The sequence below is a fragment of the Neopsephotus bourkii genome, unplaced genomic scaffold, assembly GCF_033783945.1.
Source record: "Neopsephotus bourkii isolate Nb327-2 ecotype Australia unplaced genomic scaffold, CSIRO-AGI_Nbou_v1 NB_991, whole genome shotgun sequence".
Classification (NCBI taxonomy): Eukaryota; Metazoa; Chordata; class Aves; order Psittaciformes; family Psittacidae; genus Neopsephotus; species Neopsephotus bourkii.
Genome location: NW_026901483.1, coordinates 1,217,744 through 1,237,478, shown reverse-complemented (window position 1 = coordinate 1,237,478; position 19,735 = coordinate 1,217,744). Strand labels below are relative to the sequence as shown.

The window sequence follows — 19,735 nt, the reverse complement described above, 5'->3', positions numbered from 1 at the left end:
ATGCTAGCAGAGAATCTGGCATCTTTCTGTTCTTCACAAACAGAGTGCATGTTGAATGCTAAAATACCACTTTGGGTGTTTTATGAATTCTTCACCATTGGATATTTGGAAGTTGAAGTATAAATGATGTTAATGATTTTAGGGGTGACTTAGCAGTTGAGAACACTATGTCTGAAGTCTTTACTGAAATTATAGGCTTGTACTTAATGCTTGAGAATTGCAGCATTTGAGTGCTGAGAGTTGTGATAGTCATTCATTCAATGCACTTTTAGAAGCTCCAAGACTAACTAAGGAAATGGGCAAAGGAGCGAGCCCCTGGTAGGTCCAGCATTACAAGATCAATTATATCCACCTTCCCTCATTTTAAATACCTGCCAATTTTAGTTGGATATACTGTAAATATTTTCTGTTGAAATGTAAAAATTATTTTAGTCCTACAGAATTTTACAGTGTTGTTTTAGTGAAAATATTTCTGTTAGATAATGCTAATACTGAGTCAGGTAACAAGTACTCACAAAGGATGAATCTAGCAATTCTATACAGAAGGGAATTACTAATATTACTAATATTAGGAACCTGATGCAAACAAACACATAAGAAATCCTGTTCTTTTGTTAATTTCAACAAAGCAGTCTTTTGGTGAATAGAATATGAAGATTTAGAGCTGAAGAGTTCAGTCCTACCTTACTTCAAGCAGTTATAAGTATGCAATATGCTACAAAGACTGGAACTGTAGAGACGAGGTGATAAAATGTATTTTTGTAGTGTCTTGTCCCCATGTTATTGCACCTTCCTCAGCAGATTACTTATTATGTTACTTCTTAATAAATAATTGATGGAGAACTGATAATACACAATTTACTGAATATGTAGAGTGTTTTATTGTAACATTAATATGCTACAGGTGTGTTTTATTGGTCAATTAACATATGCCTCAAGGTGTGGTATGATCTACGAGGCTGCTGGTTGTGTTCTGTGTGAAGTTTGGATTACCAGGCTGGTAAAACACATCCTGGAGGGACTTAATGGTGTTGTATAGTGAGGAAAGATGCCCTATATAGCAATTGCACTGTGGTTTAGATATGTAAGCTAACTTTAAATGAGGAAGCATGAGTTCTGGAAGTAGGCTAACAATAGCAGTGTGGATCTTTTATGTAAGTTAATTTACTCTGCTATTTGGGAGAAGCTATCTTAAGGCTAAGGTGGTTTCCATTAATTTCCCAGCTTTCCTGGAAAAGTTGTAAAAGTTAGTTTATCTGCCTCATACTTTATTTACAAGGCCATGTACAACACAAGCCTACTTGTTATCTCCGAGTGCTATTCTTAAGCAAATAAGGGGGGGGACACTTCAGCCTATCTGCTCAAAGCTGTTTGTTTCTGTGCTATAAAGGCAAATGGGCTACTTAGAAACATTATTTTTACTTCAGCAGGTGATTACCCAATTAAATACCATACCTGATTAAAAGCTGTAAAAGGTATTTAAGATCATTAGTAGTAACAGCACCAGCAGAAGATCAGTAGGGTGTGGAATAAAAAGAACCTCCTGTACTAGCCCCCCCCCCCCCCAACTCTTCTGTGAAGAGACTGATTTAAAATGAAGACTGTGAAACAAGAAACTGGACCAGTATCCAAAGCAGTATTTCTAATCAGGAGCCTAAGACAATAAGCAGAATAATGACTGTTAATAGAAACCGTGTTTCCCTTTGTGTGATGAGAGGTCCAGAATATAAATGCTGTTGCTATGACTGGAGTGCTCCCTTCATGTATAGAACTGGACTCTACGAGGTGATTTTTCTGGTTTGTTTATTCTCTCTTTGCCCTGAAATTGATGGAATTATTTAGCAAAAAAGAGGTTTTGAGTAGAAACTGGGGGGAACTGGAGTTTGGATGGGAATACTACCTAACAGCTTCAGTGAATGTAAGGCTGTCTTTCTTAAAATTAAGGTACTTGGAGAGAAAACAAAGGTTTCAGGGTTCAGTTGAATGCAGTTGGTTGTGGGCTGCAAGCTTGTGCTTACCTGCTGTGCACTGAATTCTTGCTGCCACGTGGATGGCAGCCGCTGCAATTCTCCACTCAGCTCCTATCAGCCTCAGTTCTGACTCCAGGCATGAAGACAAGTTTCTTTAATTTATTCCTTAATGCATTTATTTAGTTCTGTTGATTGCTTGATCTTTTCTGGGAGTTTTGTTTGCACCACTTCTGTTAATGACCCAAGTTGTGACCAGCAAGTGGGAGAAGCTGATCTCTTGGAGTTACGTGTAACTTCTTCCTACTGTCAAAAGTTTTGTCATTGTGTGGCTGAAATTTGCAGGCTATCTAGAATACAAAAGTCACGTATGAGTTACCTGAGTTATTCCGTTCATTGAGATCAAAGCTCTACTCAATTAACAAAGTTGTGTTCCGATGATTATTTGAGACTTCCAATATGTTAATGGGGGGTCTATGTGCCAAAACAAGGTACTATGTAAGGAAGTACTTCTAGCAGAAAAAGAATGCTGCTGAGGATTCATACAAATCATGCCGTGACTAACTTTAAAATGGAAAATATTGTTGATAATTTATTGGGCAGGCAGGAATCTTTTCTAGCCCAAGACTGTCTGAAAGATGAAAGGGCATGATGGGAAGGTGGCTTAGCAGCGGAATGTGAAATCTAGATGAGATACCAGTACTGCTCCTGACTACAGATGAGCCAAAGTTGTTTATAGCAGATACCTCTGAGCAAAAAGTTTTTTGAGGAAGGCTGGTATTTTGCCTGTCAGATCTGCTTCAGGTCTAGTGACTATCAACATCTTAGCTGCTTCAACTCCCTGATGAACTGCCTTGAAAACATGAGTTTTATAAATCACCTCACAACACTGTACTACAAAGCCCTGATGATCAGCAATGCAGTGACCACATTTATGGGAAGAAAAGACATCGATTTTGGGAGTAATATGAGAATGTATCAACTCCATACATCTTGATTGCAGACTCTGCAGGTAGCCAGGGTTTCTGTGGCTTACTCCTTGACCTTCACCTTCGCTTTCACAGACTGCAAACTTCTCAGACATGAACATAGTGTGAACTGCATCTTAATAGCTAGACTGCCTGATGGAGAGATTTCCTTCCATTCTTAATTGGGCAATACTTGTAGCTCTGTCATCCAGCATCATAAAGATCTGCTGCTCCCTATTTGCAGTTGTGTAATATTTCTGGGGGAAGTATGACAATCTGTAACAATGAAAAGTGACTTTAGGTGCATATTTACGTTACGATTTTCTGTCAGTATTGTCACTTTTGACAAATGTTAACTTGTACTGCTTTTGCTTTGCCTTCTATTTTATCTCATATCTGTGTCCTCTGTTAAACCTGCAATAATCCGTGCAACTTATTAACAAATAATAAATAGTAAGTTCAGTGCAGGCTGTTCTCACGGTATGATTTCCTAAGGAGAAGGCATAGATCAGGTGGCAGACTGGATGCCTTCATTAGACATTCATCTTTACCAAGACAGGAAGCACCAACTAGCAGGTTCCAAATTGGTCTGTTCCTCCGCCCCTCCCCTACAGCACCATACACATTTTGTAAGCAGAGTTTGGTACTGTGTCCATTACTGGTTATTTGGTGTATTGCCACTGTTGCCTGGTCTGCTCTCTATACTTCATTCTTATTTGTATATTCTTGCTACTTTTTAATTACATTACTTACTATATTCATTTAATCGAATGCACATTTAATCCTTTTTATTTGACCTTCACATGGATGCACTGCTCTGCATGTGTTTTGACCAGTTGTGGCTATGCAGCTGTGCATTCTAGTAATTTGAGGACTGAGGTGTTGGTGTAATTCACATCTTTTCAAACCCTATCTCAGAACCTCATAAGGAAAAAAAGAAAAAATCATGGATTTTTGAGAAGAAAAAGATGAACTAGGCCTTTAGTGTCATGCCCATGCTGAAGAAAATTTAGGCTGCTTTGTTTTGGTAGTTTGCATGTGGTACCTTGAAATGCCCCAGAAAATGGCCATTTCCTTTATTTTCATTTTCATACAACATCACCCATTGAAATTCCTGGACAAGTTGGACAAGTTGCTTTGCTTTTCATCATTGAAAAAGGGATAGAGTTAAATTTCTTCATGGTAGCCGTTGTAGGGCTGTGTTTTGGATTTGTGATTAAAACAGTATTGATCACACAGAGATGCTTTACTCACTGCTGAGCAGAGCTTACACAGAGTCAAGGTCCATTCTGCTTCTCACACCCCACTCGTTAGGAGGCTGGGAGTGAACAAGGAGCTGGGAAGGGATACAGCTGGAACAGCTGACCCCAGCTGAGCCCAGGGATATCCCGGACAATAGGGTGTCATGCTCATCATTGTAAAGCTGGTATAAAGAAGAAAGGAGGGGGGAGAGTGGGTTTGTCTTCCAAAGTAATGTCTAGATATGATGGAGCCTTGTTTTCCTCGAGATGGCTGAGCACTTTCCAGACCATGGGAAGTGGTGAATGAATTTCTTACTTTGAATGAATTTCTTATTTTGCTGTGCTTACATGTGCAGTTTCTGCTTTATCTGTTAAGCTGTCTTTATCTCAGTCCACGAGTTTTCTCACTTTTACCTTTCCAATTCGTTCCTTTTTCCCACTGGGATAGAGTGAGCGAGCAGCTGTGGGGCTTAGCTGCCTTCTGGGCACAAGACCTTTATAAATCTCTGTTCCCTGGTCACAGGCTGGAAAGAATAGTAGCTGCCTCCTGTGTCAGATGCTGGGAAGTCTGTTGATGAATACTGTGTATTAATGGTAGATAATACTGTTCAGTTAATGTATGTGTGCATCAGGGGCCATGATGCTGTGAGGTGACCTAAATAATATTGTTTTCAATGATAATGTAATTAGTTTTCAACTCTTTTTCTTATTTCTCCAAAGTAACATAAAATAATCAAATTTTTGGAGGTGCCTTAATTAGCTTTGTCTAGCGTCAGTATGGCAAACTCCATTCTAGAGATGAAAACGCTGCTGGGCTTCCTGTCTAAATTTAAATGAAAAATTTCAGGGTTATGTTCTTGTGCCATGTGTTACTGAACTGTGGTATCATTACATATGCCAGATTTCAACATACTGTTAAAAATGCCTCTTGTCAAGACATTGGATATCAAGGGATATTATGTGCATTACAGTAGCTGTCAGTTCATTAAACCCCAAGATTAACAAAAGGCAATGCAGTGGAAAAGCTATAAGGAATAATCTGTTTCATCTTAATCATCTTAAATTTTTCTTTCTCTGTCAACACTTGTCATCATTTTTAAGTGACACTTGCTGCTGGATCAATTACTTTGAAAGCAACGATCAAATTGTGTAGATCAATAAAAGAAGATCTGACACTATTGGCAGGAAACTGTATTTAGAAATAACCTTTCATCTTGTAAGCTATCATCTTACAGGTGGTTTGTCATATTTACTTGGTATGATTTTCTGTGTAAGAGATCTTGGGAAACAAATGTAGGCTATCAATTTGCACTTACTGTAAAAGTTCTTTGGCATCAGCGTTGAGCTTTAAAGTATCTTCTCTTCAAAGGATACTGGATCCTGTTTCGTTTTTGTAGATGAAGACTATGAGGACTTCTTTGGGTGGAACAGAATATCTTTCTTATTTTGATCACTTCCTCTATACTAATGTCTGTCTCTACAGCTTTTCCCCAAGACTCAATGATGTTTTATTAATGAAAACTTCTAATGAAATTTCTTTTTTCTGCAAATATTTTTTTAGTAAGACTATATGGTGAACCCATATTCCTTGCTAAAATATATTTTGTAAAAATGTATATACACACACTATAGTGTATTTTTACAAATCATTCTGAAACATACTAATCTACCTGAAAGTATCTGTCTTACATCATCTGTATATAACTGTAAAGGCTGGTGGGTTATTGTCCTCTCAATTTACTCTGCTGTTACTCTTATTTCTCCCCTTTATGGTTAGGCCTAATAAGACTAAGCAGAATCTTCTGCAAGTGAACCAGGTAAAGTGAAAGAGATAAATGTAACTATGTTACCTTGATCTAAGAATAGGAACCTGCAAAAGGAAGGGAGACAGGAAAGGATAGTTTGATTGTGTGAGAATTCAACTGTGTGAGAATTGTTAGACTGATGGAGCTCCTGAGCAGATGTGAGTTCAGTTACCTGTTCATCCTCATCCCCATGGGATACAGCAAAATTTGGGAAAATGTTTTAGTCAACTAGTGTCAAGAAACTTTAAGTGTGTATCTGAACAGCTGTATATTATTTTTTCCAACAGCTTTATTCTGTCATGAATTGCATGTTTACAACAGAGCTAAATACCATCTCAGCAATAAAGTATAAATAAAAGTGAAATTTCTGAAGGCTGAAGAGTAAGGCAGGGCTAAGGATATCCGTAAGGAAGCTAAAAACCATGAAAAATGAACTGTAGAGGCACTAATAACACAATAAAGACACTTCAATTCTCTTGTGCTGCAGTCTAAATATGCTGTGCATTCTTGTCTGGAAGTTAGGTTGGGCAATGTGGTTCTGCACAGCTGCTTCTCCTCCTGAAAGCTGAGAGAACAAGATTGAATAACCAGGTACCGCATGGTACTGCGGTGAGCGTATTAAACAAAGAGTTATTTTCAAAAGAAACTATCATATCTCACCTCTTCTAGATTTTTTTATTATTACCAGAATCTGTAACATTCTTAATAGGTCAGGTTACAGTTTTTTGCATGGTTTATTTGTACACAATAGTTAATCAGATACGTTGGCTTAATGCTTCTAGCCTCTCTAATGGCTCATCCTACTTCAAAGGTACAGTTCCATATGTTAACTAGACATCAGGTTAATGGACTTTAGCAGTCTGCAAATTACATCTCTAAATCAACTGTACACTTAATGAAAATGCATCATGTCTGCTTTCTTTAAAGAAAGCTCTGTTAAAAGCCAAGTAGTGTATTTCAAATGTTCATTATGTTTGTGATATTTTCTGCATGGGTTTCTGTTTAGATATGCTACAGGCAACTCATTCATACCAAAAAGAGAGTCAATGATCATTACATGTCAGAACAGCATGTTCTCTCATGTTCCCATGGAACTTGTTCCCATGATGAAAGCTAGAGACAAAAATAAACAAGCTCCTGAACTAATCCTAAGTAATAGAATCTTCAGAACCCAACCTTCCTGCTTTTTTTTCTTAGCTGGAAATACATTTTTCACTTTTACGGTTTTTATATCTTAGTATTAATAAGGTTTATTCATGTGTTGTTATAGTATCCCCTTGGAATTGCTTCACAGGCTATTAAAAAAACTAAATGAGCAGACCTGCCACACAATGAATCACCTCCTCTGAGAGATGGTATTTTGTGTTTTTCAATCCAGTGTTTCCAGCTGGACCTATGAAACTGTATTTGTACCTCAGATGGGGTATACTGGCAGCTGTGAGAGGAGTCTCTGAGGTCAGCCTCTGTTTCCTCCATGGCACATGGAAATGGGATAATCAGCAGTATGCTTTCAGACCTCGTGCCTCTGCGTGTTGCTGGTTGTCAGTTTCTGACATACCATCAGAGTGAATGATATATTATTCTTTGCCATCTGTGAGGGCTATGGTATGCAACAAAAAAGAGTCACTGGCAGCAAACAGTGATGGAGCCATGGTAAATGATTTAAGGTACAAGCAAACTTCAGTAAAGGTATTTGTAGCTTGATCAAAACCAGTGGTTTTTGGGACTGACCTTTGCTGCTCCAAACCAGAGGGTGTTAGGAAGAGCAGTGCCCTGACATCAAATAAAGTGCTTCCCATTCCACTCAGACCTCTGTCGGATACTATCAGAGTGCTTCTTCTGTAGCCATATTTTTCTGTTTAAAATGTTGTCTACTTCTCCTGGCACTTGCTGTGATCAGAGAAAATGGGATTACGTCTAATCCCAACTCCTGTGGTACAGGCAATGAGATTATACATCTCCTGGAGCTATACTTTCTTGCACTACCACAAATTATAAAAAAAGAGCCCTGGAGACTAATCAGTCATCAAACTCCTGCAAAAACTAGGGAGAGAAAAAAGAAAATAACAAGAAGATTTGTGCTGCTGTTTTACGGATAAGCATTAGTAGAATAACAGCTAAATTCTTCCCTAAAATAATAGCAGAGGGTAGAATAGCTCTCTCTGTGAATTTTTCCTGCTAACAGCAACTGCAGTGTTCCTGTTAAAGGAACAACACAGAACTTTTTCAGAGGAAAATTTCCACAGCCCTTCTTTCCCTGAGGAAAATTTGTTCTCTGATTTTTTCCCTACTGGTGTTTTAATTGGAGTTCTAGAAAATATCTATCAACCCGTATATCAGATAATAGCTAGCTTAGTTTAATAATATGAATCATGCACATATCGTTGTGATGTGTAGCAGCACAGGAGAAGAACACATATACACATGAAACCAAAGAAATTTGGAAATTTAATAGGTAGATTGAAAGAAACTTGATGCTGAAGACTGCAGTGAAGATGAGGCTGATGGCAAGTCTGTCCCTCTGAGATGCTGAGTTCTTACAAAGAGTTTAATAGGAGCTGAATATACAGAATTGGGCACTGAGTGATTTATTCACTGGGTTGTTTTCTAATGAGACAGAAGAAAAGATCACAGATGAGACAAGTAAAATATTCAATAGTTTTGTGATTGCTCTCCAGAAGATAATCCTCTCAGTTAATAAAACATGGTGATTGCTCCCAATTTAGGTTAGGGAATTTTTTACTAGGCTCTTTCATCCATTTAATATGAAAAAGCAAAAATTAAACATGAAATAACTTTTTTTTTTTTTAGTAAAAAGTAAGACTAAAATCCAAATTCATTAGGTTTTCTTGTAGAGCAGAGAGGCTGTGAAACTTCTTTTGGTAGTCAGTTTCTCATGTCTATTCCACTACACTGGGGTGTTGGGAAGAAAAATAAATTATCTTAGGAGAAAAATCTTAAAGTAATCTTTTTAGCTTTCCTTCTTAATAATGTCACAGTTACAGGTCTTATATATATATATGTAATTTTATAAATGCATATTTAAATATATAATATCTATATGTATATATGTTCCGCTGTATCCACAGAAGGGAGTTGATAAGTATTTTGCTGGATCCCTTTGTGAAGTTCTCAATTTAAGACAGTCTGCACTTTTTAAGTGTTCTTTAATTCAAACATGCCAGGTAGCCCCTCTGCCAGCCAGCATCACCCCCCCCCCCAGGTTGTCAGCAAAGAAGGCTTGTCTTCTGTTTTGTGCCTTTTTCTTTCCTAATGGAGAATTTGGCACTAGAAAAAAAACCATGAGGGTTTTGTGGTAGTTAGATTATTATACACAGTGCTGTATAGCTTTTCCCTGTGCATTTATTGAATGGTAGGCACAGATATTGAAATTTTTATCAGACATTACTTTGCAACTGTCACCCAAGTCTTTTCTTACAAGACTGATGTAATACCAATAAAGCCGTGTTGCATTATATAAGCAAAACTGGCTTCCTCTGATTCTTGCAATAGGCAGTGGAGATTTTATCACAACCCTACTTAGCAAAATGATAAAAGTGAAATTGGCTTTTTCTAAAGGTTCATTTTTCCCTTTATTCTGCGTCCAATTTGCAGCTGTTAATGTTGATGAAATACATCTATAGATTAAGAATTGAGGAGGAGCAGCTGCAGTGTTGCCCCAGATAGTCTCTAAACTTCCAGAGAAGTTTTCTGTGATAGGAGTGAAGGCAGCGGCAGCACCTCAGGATCTCTTGCAAAACTATAGAAATCTTTTTTATCTGGCACTCACACATCAGCACCGGAAATTCAAATGACTTAACTTCATCTGTTGAATAACAAGTTCTATGATGATAAATCAGGTAACATCATAAACATTGTTCTGTCTGCCTTGCTGATGAAAAAAGTTAAGCTTCACTGGAGAAGGGCAGTATGAACATGTGAGAGCTGAAGGGTAAGATATTCAGTGAATGTTGGGCCAAAACAACTGACTAGCATGTTTACATTTTATTCATCAGCCTGGTCTGTCATTCTGAATGCCTTTTTTTAATAAGAATAAGGTGAAGAACAAACTTACCAATATTTCTGTGAGGATTTACAAGCTTTCTCAGGATCCCCTCAGTTTTTTGAAATGCCATCCTGGTATTTGCACTCTGAACAGCTAATCATTCATCTGCATCCTATCATTGAGGCTGCTTCCCAGCAAAGGTGCGTGGTTGCTGGGGGAGAAGGGAAGGAGGAAAAACATCTTTTATGGCAGTCTTGTAGCTGCAAATATGATAGCTTGTTTAGTCTTGGACAGTTCGGTCAGGTCATACTTGCTAATCTTAGCTGGAAACTCAGGCAAACCAGAAACCAATCCATGAGATGCATTTCCTGAAGGCTATTAATGTCTCATTCTTTTCTGGATCGTTCCCTTTAGAAGAGCATTTAATAAATTCTTCAATAGATGAAAAAATAAGAAAGTGCTTTGAAAATAAATTCCTGCCTCAGAAAATGTCTTATGCACAATGTGCCTTTGAAACTGCCATGTCTGGTACCAATCTTTTATTTAAATATGCAGTGTTTGCATGTAAATGTATAACTTAAAGATATTACAAGTGGTAATCAAATAGCATTCCATTTTAAACACCTTGGCAAGTCTTCACAATGTCATTTAAATGAAGGAGGAGCTTCTTAATAAAGAGATGCCCTTGGAATAAGGCTGCTAGAAGATTTCAGATTCTACCGTTCCTTATCCTTTTTGCACAACACAGTTCCATTTGGATTTTTCTTCTTTTCAGGTGTGTACGTTACATGCACATCGTCAAAATGTCTGCTTGAATAACTCCTTGACACTGTTTCATACATAATAAATAATTTTAAAACCTAGATGTTTTAATTGTTACACTTTTAAAGTTTATGCTCTGTTTTAGGGTAACTTCTAATCATTGAGGTCATCAAATGGTAGGAGATATTTCACTCTATCTCTCCCTTCATCTGTCCCTCCATCTCTGCTCCTTTACTTAGCTAGATTTGCTGCAGATGCGTTTAGCTACTAGAAAAGAAATTGCAAGTGTATGAATAATTGTTTTTAAATGCTATTTAATGTACTATATATAGCATGAGTTTCCTGGAAATCTTTCCATATATTGTTTGGTAGGAAATAGTTTCCAAGCAAGTTAAAATGTTGATTTGATAGCTAAACCGTTCCCAGTAGTCATGTACTTGATTCATTTATAAAAGGAGTCCCATTTTAGGCTGAGTGATTATAATCAATTCGCTGTTATCAGGTTATCAGAAAAAGGAGCCATTCCATGTAATAATATGAAACCCCTGAAACAATTAATGTTAGCAAAAGCACTCTTAAAATTCAATTCTGGAACACAAAATTTAGGTCAGTGTTTAACACATATCAGTAAAAATCCCAAGAGAGTTTAATATGCTAAAATATGGGACTACTTAAACTGTTAATTTCCTAGCCAAGTTTAGATGAATATCGTGGACTGGGATGCTAAAAGCCATCTAACATAAATGTTTAATGAACAAATAAAGCTGTCAAAGGCAGATGTGCATTGCACATTATGTTTGTATTTGATTTGGGTAGATTGTGCAGTTAGAATCGTTGTCTGATCTAGGCTTAGAGGAAGTCTCTTTTCCACAGCTGGGAGCTTTACTATTTTCTGGTTATTCACAATCTGACTGTGTGGGTATCTGGAGTGTTGTGTGGCTTGGCTTTTAGGCCAGAAATATAGAACCAGTGATGTAATTCTTCAGGCTTTCCAGGCTTGCACACAGTTTTATCAATTAGGCTAACCTTCAGCTGTAAGCATCCTACTGAACTTTTAAAAACCACAGACAAAAGGACAAAAATCTCCTTTTGCATCTAAGCGGCGAATCTGATGATGGGCTTTCCAAACCTCCAATATTCTAAAGGATCTAACATAAACAAACATATTCATGAGTAGAGGAAAATTTTGTTTCTACTTCAACTGCATCCAGCAAAATCTGCAAAACATCAGCGCCACTAACAAATACCTAGAAGATCTGTATTCTCTATTAAATAAGAAACCTTGAAGTGATTTCTACAGTATGTTGTTATAACTCCCTAGAACCCCATGGTTTCATTTCTGTTTGGATCTATTTCATATAAGGCATTATTGATTTTCCAGCCAGCATGGATCTTTGGCCAAAACCCAAGAAATAAAAATGATCAAGTCTTGCACTCTGGATTTTTCTCATCTTTTAGAGGCTTGTAAAATGCTTTTGGAATGCAGACTTGATGAGGTTTTTTTCCAGGGAGGTCTAATCCCTAGCAAAAGCTTATGTATTAAGCGGAAAAAGATTGTGTGCTGAGTGAAAAAATCCATGATAAGCTCTGGTGAAGGTGATGATATGTATTCTTCAACACATTAGTAGAAGTCTTGGGAAACCATAGTAATTTCAGCAATTCCTTCTGTATAAAAGGGCATAATTTTTATTGCAGCCCTCCTGCAAATGTTTTAATCAAAAGAGGTAACTTTGAGCCCAAGGACTTCATTTAACTGAGACCTTCTAAAAAGAAGATGAACTTTTCTTCGGATAAAAAGATAATGTGACATTAAAATCTGAGAAGTTGATGCTCAACAGCGTAGAAATAAATGGCCAAAGCCTGGAAAACAGCATGTTCTACAAGAAAATAAATTAGACAGACATAAGTATAGTGACTGCTGAATTTGTACTAATCATTTGTAAATGAAATCCTCTTTTCATTAGCATTTCCATGCTCACATGCATAATTTACGACAAAGGTTTGCAGGCACTGACATGGTTTTCATAAATTAGTGGTAATTTTGTTGTTGTTGAAACCTAGGAAACTTTTTTATACAGGGTTTTATATATGAAGAAAACCATAACCTCGATTGCCTTAAAGTCAGATTTAGCGCTTAAAATGTCTGTAATGGGCCTGATTTCCATTCTGTATTCCTTTTTGTAACTGTCTGTTTGAATGCGAAGTAAGTATAAAAAGTGACCAGAGCTACCAGAGCAAAATTGTAGGTTTAGGCCCTATGTCTGTAAAATGCTGGAATAATTTGCTAGGAGGGCATAGGCTGAGTGTTTTATTTGTTTGCTTAATGGCTGCTACAAAATCAATTAGAAGTCTTATGTGAAAGGTGTCTTACTAGCAAACCCCATATATTGATGGCACTCACCTGGAGCATGCTATTTTTCCTTTTCTTTGTCTCTTTTCCTATCCCTCAACCCCATCCCGTTCACCCCTCGGAAATCATTCCTTTCCACTGGATTGGGGCACACTGACACAGTGATGTGGAGAGACAGTACAGCTGCTCCTATATCCTAAATGGGAGAATAGAATTTCCAAGGCAAATCTGACAATATGTCATCTCACTGAAACACTAGGAATTAAATGAAAATCAGCTCTGTGAGTGAAGAAGCCAGGAATGCAGCTATGTGGAGGCAGAAAAGAAATAGGAAAATTGAGGAAAAAATGATCAGTTTATTGTTGGAATAGTTATATAGCTACTGTAATACATTTGGAGTAGGTAAGCAGGTCTTGGGGTCTGGTACAGCTTTACCCAATAGGAACAAGAAATTGAAGAAGCCCCTGTGATTTTTAAATTATCTGATGTTGAGAATGTTGATAGTTTTCTGTTATTCCTGTAGCAATTTTAAATGGAGAAGTTTACTTAGGGAATCTGGCCAATTTTATATTTTGGAAGAAAACTTGCATTGTGGTTCTATTCCAGAAGTGCTGGACTGTGCTTCCAGAAATAAACTGAAAACTGTAACTATGAATATTCATTTGACCATGTTTTGCAAATTAACTACATATTTTGTTTTCATGGGTCATGGTCCTTTTGTCCTGCTTTCATTTGTACAAATGTCCTTGAAATAATGGGGCAGCTTCTCGATGCTGGGTGCTGCACTGTCAACATGGTTCAACAGGGGCAGGTGGCTGGGTTCTTTACTTTTCTGCTCAGCTCTCTCTTTATGCTCTCAGTAGTTATGCAAGGGAGGAGAACAGAAAATCTTTTCCTGTATTCCCATCTTCCAGCAGAACCTAAAGCAGACCAAAAATGGCTGGGACTAAATGGCTAACCTTATTAGAATACAATGAGATAGAATTGCTTTACAGAGAGAACATGTCTAAACCCTCTGTAGTGTTAGAACGAAATGGCTGCTCATGTGCTTTATGTGATTAGAGTGCTGCTCTGTGAACTGCTTGGGAAAAAAGTTCATTATGTGTTATTTTTATGATGCAAAGTCCGCTTAGAATGTATAGGATGTCTGCATCATTGGTTTCAATGGATTTTTGCTTAGTGGAAAAACAAATTAATACAGTATTGTAATAGCACTGTGGCTGCTTCTGCATCTTATGAGATAAGAGAAATATTCAGGCCCTTATGAAGTTATGTGTCCATTAAAACACAAAGGAAATTAAAGGCTGGAGAGCCTTTAAAATAGCTTTATGATTTGATTCATGAAAGTGAAGGCACTTTGGATTATAGAAACAGCAGCTTCCTGACAGAAAGTGCTTACAGTGGTGTACAATGGATTGTGTAGACTGGGGATGCACATGACGTTTGATACAATACCTTGCACAATGTGGAGGTTTCTTGAGAACAGTTCGGGATCCTTCTCATCTGCTGCTTTGAGTCCTTTTTTTCTCAGAAATTGTTATTGGGGTAGGTAAGACAACAATATTACTCCAGAAAGAAAGCAAATGTATTTATTCCAAAACCAAAAGAATTCAAAAAAAAATTCCAAAAGAATTTTAATTTCATAAAGAAAGCTGGAGCAAGTCCCTCTCTACAGCTCTGACTGGGAGTGGATGAGGGATAATTGTAATGCCCCTTAGTCTACATAGGTGCTTATCTCTCCCTGGGAGCCAAGTCATCCTGCAGTGGTGGTGAAGTCAGGCTGGGGTCTCTCACAGTAGTTAGGATTATGTATTGCCAGCTGACACAAGAGTCTGTGCCGGTATTGTGCTAGTAGTGGATGGAAATTGAATTGTGACAAATACAGAGGGAAGTGCATTGCCTGAGGACTGAAGTCAATGCTTACATGTTCTCAAACAAAATTATTTTCCCTTGCACCATTTCTAAGTGAAGTAATTTTAAAGGCAGTGCATATGTTACATTTTATATACATTGCTTTTTTCCCACAGATGCATATCAGAATAATAAATCATCACTAGAGAGGTTTTTACCATGCGTAGTAATTTCCTTTGAAATGGTTTTTCTACCTATGTAATATGCAAATATTTCTTGGGAATACAAGAAACAACTAAATCAGCTCATTTTACGCTGAAGGTGTGAGTGTAAAAATTCACTTCTTTTCTTTTGCTGGGCTGACAGTTACCCACATACTGAAGTGGGTAACAGAAACGTGTCAGTGGAATTTTTTGTAAGGTTTAGAACTTAAGTTTGTACCACTCATTACATTCATTGAAAGATTTATGGCTTTTGGACATGAAATTTCAAAGTATTTGGGCAGACTTAGTATAGGGTAATAAGGAAGGATTTTAGTATAGTAGTAAAATCCTATAGCTAAGGTAACAGCTTTATAGGAAAGACTAGGTTTCTTAAGCAGCACAGTGTCATGTAGAATACTTGTGAGATTTGTTAGAAAATCTAACTTAAAAGACTCATTTTCTTTTGAGACACTTCAGATCACTATACTGTTAAAAAAAAAAAAGTATCTCTATGAAACTTAGTAGAAGGAGCCCCCCCGAAGTGTTCAAGCAGTTTAAACCTGTTGTTTTTAAAACTCATTACTTCAGCAGAGATAAAACAAAGCTAAAAGACCTTCATTCAGGTATTAAAAAACCTGAAAAATGAAATTGAACACTGAATCCTTCCTCTTGCTTCCCTTGGAAGAACACCAAAGCTCGACTTCTGAATAGTTTAGGAACAGTTTAATGGGCTCTTAGTGTTCTTTTAAAGCTCAAAATACCTGTCTGAATATTATTCAAGATTAGTTTTCATGTGACACTTGGCAGACATTGAACTGAAGTCTGCCTTCAAAATGACACTACTGTACCTGGTGAAGCTGTTAAGTGTTAATGGAAGTAGACCATTTTGGCACTGTGACATTTTCTATGGAGGAGTCCTGGAGAATTTATCATAAGATGAGAATAACATTTTGAAAGCATCTAAGTAATTCAGAAGGAGAATGAAGTGGAAGACAAAATCTCTGAAAGCCCACTTTTGGGAAGTATTTTTGTTCTCTGCTCAGAATGGACACAGAATCTTCTCTTTTCATGGAAACTGAATTGTCTTAAAGTACGCCTGGCTGTGTTAGCGTGTCTGGACTCATTGACTTAAATGCTTGAAAAATTTGCCCTAACCTATATAATTCCCCTGAAATGATAGAATGGCTGTGTAACAGCATCTGAGGTCAGCCCTAGTGCTCTGAATCAATCTGTCCCCTGGCTAAAGGCACGAGGAAAGGAAGTGGGTTTAGCAGAGAAATGGTAACTACATCTTTCAGCCACAGATAAGAACAAGGGCATAGAGCAGCACAAGAAGTGAGTCAGTGTCGTACTTTGCAGCATAAATGTAATAGGATAGTGGACAACAGTTATCATACTAGACATAAACTTGTACATTTAATGAGTTTTTTGAGTGCAGTGGGTGTTGTTGCACTACATCTGAGAAGTGGGATTCAGGCAATTACAACCTGAACTTAGCAAGACAGCTGTCTAAAAAAGACTGATATTGAAGCTAGTATGTGGGAATTTACATCCTTAACATAAAAAGCTCCCTTCACCCCATATTAAATTAATTCACTAAGCCAGAGGCTTTTTAAAATACATTCTTCGATGCTCCAAGGAGAGGAAATGGCATGAATTTTCTTAATATTCAGCCTGTGATTCTTTACATTCTGCTTTTCTGATTTCCTAATGTGAAGAGTTGAGTGGTTAGTTAAAAATAACAGGAAAATCCCACAGCAGTAGTGATGACAATAATAGTAATAACAATGGTAATAATGATATGGTTATTGAAATGTCACTAAATTTGGGTGCCCAATTTTAGATTCTTTTTGAAAACGTGAATTTCAGTTAAAAGCACAGTTGCTTCAAAAAGCAAGCCTTCTGAGGACAGCTGAAGGTGCCCACATTAATCTGAAGCTTGTTCTTATGGTTTAGAGATACACCCCTTAAATTAAAACCTGGCATACTCTGCTTCAAAAGTACTCTTTTCTTCTTATTGCTGACCTTGCTCTTAAGTAAGAAGAGTTGAATGAAATTTATTGGCAGCTTTTTTAATTGTTTTGAAACCACTCTGCCTTCTCCCTTTGTAATTGAATAAGTTGGCAAAGCTTTTCAAAAGAGCCTAGAAGGTCATTGGAAAATAGCTGGCCTCAGCCTTACTTAAAGCTACATTTGATAACTTATGTTACATTTTATCTTAAAAACAAATTAACAGTTTAAAACAATGGTACATTGATTAGCCAGTTATAATGGAATTTCTGTGAAGTATATACAGCATTACCACCTCATTAATAACGCATTAGTTCCTCATTATTGCATCATTACAGTGAACATCAGAAGAACTAATAATGTCTGGCCACAGCAAGCGTTACCAAAATCATTCCCAGTCTTTGAAATTATGTGGCCCATGGTCATTCCTGACATGCATTTTGTTTCAGTGATCCAGGGTGCTCTTAACAGCATGGCAAAAAATAGAATAAATTAAAGCACTGCGGCCACATACCTTCTGAGGCATTAGCTGTATCCTACCCAAGGCAAACAAACTGTGAATTAGTGCTGGGTAACTGTGAAATCTCTTAGACCCTTTCTTTAACTGAGGTCCAGGAGGGCTATGTGACTGGAGTTTAAAGTGCATTAGAAGGAATTTGGCCTGTCTTTTCTTAGCAGAGGATTGTCATTGGTCTATAAAAAGCCAACAGTGCTTAGACAGCTATTGAAACCAATTCAGGGCAGTTTTTAAAAAACAGCAATTGCTGTCAGAGCCTGTTTTTGTGAGAAAAAAAAAAAAGAAAAAAGTTTGTATAAGCATCAAAGCAGTTGAAATCTCTTGTGCATTCCACAGAATTAGAAATTGTCGGGGAGCACAGTATTGCATTTGAAAATAATAAATATAACATGGTTTGATTAAAAAAAATATCACAGCACTTTCTTGTGTGAAGATGAAATGATTTAATTTTTTTTGGAGTTATTTTGCCTGGTTTTCTTATAGGAATGTCTTAGCAAACTATTTTAATCACTCATCTGATCAAAACCTGCCATTCCACTCCTCATTCTCCTGTCCACATCCACTCTACATTCCCCTTTATCCAGCTGATGGATTTGTAGGCTATGCAGTGCTCTTAGAAATGCAGTCTCTGCTGCTACTGATGTGAAACTTCTAGGATATGACCTAATCCAACTGTGGGTGGCAGAGTCAACAGAGAAGGTAAAAGTGGCAGTGCTAAATGGCTTCCTAGGAAACTATAAAGATGCCAAGGATGTTCTGAACAGCCAAATGTGCCTTCCAGGACAGCAGGAAGCTCAGTTTGATTCCTTGCTGAGGTCTCATTTGGTAACCTTGGGTGTGTCACCTGGGGAGCTGAGGCATGGGGATACTATCTGCCAAACAAGGGAAAGTGTGTCCCTGCCTCATGCATTAGCATCACTTTTACATCTGCCAGTTCCCTTGTTAGAACACTGCGGACTGGAAACACGCAGACAGAAAGGAGGACAAAGACCACAGATGAGAGGAAAGGAGACCCTGTAAGTGGGGCACAGGACTTGAAAATGAAAGAAATGGCCTGCCAGCTCTGCGACAGGCAGAGCGAGCTTGGCACAAGGAGATGAGAGGGAGAATGAGCCTGTCAGCTGAGAGCGAATGAGAGCTGACCTGGCAGCCAACAGAGAACAAGGGCAGGAGACCTGCAGATGTAGGAAGCTGCGGGGAAGGGAACTGCCCAGCTGCCTGCCAAATAACACTGCAGAGAGAAACAACCCCAGGTGATCTGTCTGTTTGAGTGTCTGAGATCATTTGTATTTTTATTCATTCCAGGAGGCTGGAATTTATGGAGTTCATAAGGACAGGGTTGTTATCGTGACTCCATTCTCCAGGATGCCTCCTAGAGAAGCTTATTTTTGACAAAAAGAATCAAACTGTTTCCTAAAAGTGCTTCAGAAAAACTCTCAAATAATATCTTTTCCTCCCAGCTTCCCTCTTCACTCTCAGCAAACCACCTCTTTGTATTTCTGGTTTCTGTCTTCTGTATCATGGAAATTCTAAGCAGTAAAGCTTCAACCTTATCAAGTGCATGAAATAGGAAGTAAAGTGCACAAATACTTCTCTTAACCCGAATAACACACAGGTGGAGGATTTCTGCTTAAAAAACCCATACAGAACAAACTCAAGCCAATGAATTGCTAATCCAAGGCAAACTACTCTTCGTTTTCAGATGTGTTTTCTAAAATGTTACAAACAGAGCCTGAAGGAGTTATAACTCATGAAGAAGTACCTGACACAAATACTAGCTGTTTGGGTTTTTTAATAACTAAACACACTTTGCTTTTTTTCAGATCTTGATTTAATTTGCCTCAGATTTGATAAAAATGTTTTGAACTTGTTTGTAACCAGCAAAGGTGTAAGAACTGATACATTAGTTGGAAAAACCCCTATGTTTTCTCCAGCAGCAATGGGGTTTTATTGTTATTATTTTTCAATTTTTCAGAATGTGTAGCAAGAACCAGTGGTATTTGGTGTTAGCAGCGTGGTGAGGCAATCATAACAGAAATGGTGTCTTTCTTGCTT

The 19,735-nt window shown here is 37.6% G+C and overlaps 1 long non-coding RNA gene across 1 annotated transcript; it reads right to left on the bottom strand.

The window, feature by feature from the left end:
• Positions 1-1,670: 1,670 nt before the first annotated feature.
• Positions 1,671-17,769, bottom strand: LOC133215624 (uncharacterized). Its single transcript, XR_009726435.1, has 3 exons — positions 17,678-17,769; positions 7,713-7,871; positions 1,671-2,317 (listed from the first exon to the last, which is right to left on the bottom strand). It is a non-coding gene; the product is annotated as an uncharacterized LOC133215624 (long non-coding RNA).
• Positions 17,770-19,735: the final 1,966 nt, after the last annotated feature.